Genomic DNA, 2,703 nt, shown 5'->3' on the forward strand with positions numbered 1-2,703 from the left:
TCTAAAATCAAGTTCCTATTTATGACAAGACTTTGAGAGATTGTACAGCTTCTGTCATAAAATATAAGAGACATTTCAGACTCCAGAGTGACAAATGCCAACTATATTACTCTTTGAGGCAAACATGGTTATCATAACAAACAGTAGGATGAGTAGAATAAACACAATATTTCGAGTCACACTATTGCAATGGTCAACTGGGCATGAGTTTCCTAGAAGCAAATCAAAAAGGCAAAACAAAAATTCAGATCTGAGGAACAAAAATCTGACTTGAGTTACCATAATAAATAGTCAGTTTTCTCTTAATTCCCAGTCCTAAAATAGTTCACAGTGAAGACTCTCTTGAATAAAAGAAGACAGAGTAGACTTCAAAATGAACCATGCAATATATCCACTATGTGTGATTGTGAAATTTTCCCGATCTGTAATCAAAGGGCCCCAAACTACCTAATAGGGTAATTCTTTAATGGCATAAAAATACCAGACCCTTTAAGGACCCTCAGGCATTGTGTCTCAGCTAATTGTTGAACCCCCAAAACACTGCTGAATATCACCCATCTTATTTCGTGGCTTATGTTCATCAGGAGAAAAGTAGAATTTCCACATTGGCCTTCTGCAAAAACTAAAAGCCTTCAACTCCATTTTACAGTTGTTTTTAACAACTCCTGAATGTATATTTTGAACAGATATCTTTAGGATCAGGCAGCATTCCTACATTGTTGCCTCCGCTAATAGACTTAAGATCATTGGCATAAACGGTTGAGTGCAAGTCCTAGGAGCCCTCCCTTCCTACCTACCAGCAGCACAGCATGAATTTCAGTACTCTATCTTGTTAGGGGAAACCATAGAAATGAGAAAAACCATCATAAACTTAAAAAGACTTAGGGATGATAATTTCTCTCACATCACTATTCAATTATACAATTTAACCGATGCAAAAATGAACATGGTCCAAGTAGCAGGAACTTTGAGCTTTGTTTACCTGAAAGAAGTACACCCTTTGCCTTGATTCTTGAGAGGTAGTTTCTCTGCAAATTAAGTTCAAATTGAACAGTCTTTTTTCTTTTTCTTTTTTAGCATGCCAGAGATATTCTTTTTTTATTTTCCTAGCTTCTGTGGATGCTTAGAAAAACTACTTGATAGACTGAAGGCTGCTACTTTGATTTTTTTCTTTGATTTTCTACAATTTCACCATGAGCCTTGATATATATTCATTAAATCTAACCTGCTTGGACTCCATTGATACTTTGAATGTGAGAATTAAGATTTTCATCAGTTCTGGAACAATCTAAACCATTATTTTTTGTAATATTGCCTTTGCTCATTCACTCTTTGTTCTCAACTCAGGTTAAGACCTCATTTTGCCTCTTCACTTTTTAACCCTTATTTTACACATTTTTGTCTCTTTACCTTTTGTTCTGAATATCATCTGATCTACCTTGATTGTTTTAATCTATCATTGATTTTACTTTCAGTTCTATTTGCCGTTAATCTACTACCAATATATTCATTCTATTTTAAATTTTAGTTAATTTATTGTTAATAGACAATATTTTTAACATACAGAAAAATTGAGAAGCTGAAAAAGAAAAAAGAAAGAGAAGTTAGCACAGACTTTTAGCACAGAGTTTCTAGACACCCTCCACCCAGTTCTTTCTACTACTAACATCTTATGTTATTAAGATACATTTGCATAATTAGTGGACCAATATTGGTAACTTATTATTAACTGATGATCACAGTGTATTCAAATTTCTTTAGATTTTGCTAATGTCCTTTTTCTGTTTCAGAAGTCCATTCAGAGTACCACATTACATTTAGTTGTCATATCTCTTTGGTTTCCTCTTGACTGTGATAATTTCTCTGACTTTTCTTCATTTTAATAACCTTAGAAGTTTGTATCATTCCTTTCCTTCTAAAGACCTCTCAACCTTATAGAGCCCATCATTCTTTTTATAACTTCTTATTTTTTCTTTCTTATTTTCATTCATTCCTATTGATTCAAGTTCCTGGCTCCATTCTGCTATGGTCTGAATGTGCCCCTCCAAAATTCATGTGTTAGAAACAATCCCCAATGTGTCACTGTGGGGAGCTGAGGCCTTATGGGACATTCTTAAGTCATGAGGACATTATACTCATGAATGGATTAATGCTGCTAAAAAATGACTTGAGGGAAAGCGTATGGTCTCTCTCTTACCCTTCCACCCCTTATGCCACCTAAGGAGACAGCGTTCCTCCTCTCTGGAGGATACAGCAACAAGACACCATTTTGTGATCCTGGACATCCAGCCTCCAGTGCTGTGAGAAATAACTTCCTGTTTGTATTACTCAGTCTCAGGTATTTTGCTATAATAGCACAGACTCCTTTTATGAAACAGGAGACGTCCACCTACTTTGATTCATAGTAATTTCAGTGTACATATAGCCGGCCCTTCCCACACTCTGAACTCTCAGTTGCTTGGTCTGCTCTATACAATACATTGTCCACCCACTTTATCTCAGATACTCACTTGCATGACTATACTCAAGGTCTTTGTCATTACTAGTCAGGATGGTAGCATAGTGTTCAGATCATAACCCACAACAATATATTGAAGGGTCACCAATGGAAATCTCTACAATGGCAGCTCAGGACTGACTGCCCTGAGACATTGGGAACTAAGATTGGCCAAGTCTATTTCCTTGACTTGGAACATAAAAGAC

Source organism: Carlito syrichta, unplaced genomic scaffold (assembly GCF_000164805.1).
Source record: "Carlito syrichta isolate Samal-C Ts95f unplaced genomic scaffold, Tarsius_syrichta-2.0.1 Scaffold256091, whole genome shotgun sequence".
In the NCBI taxonomy this organism is placed as follows: Eukaryota; Metazoa; Chordata; class Mammalia; order Primates; family Tarsiidae; genus Carlito; species Carlito syrichta.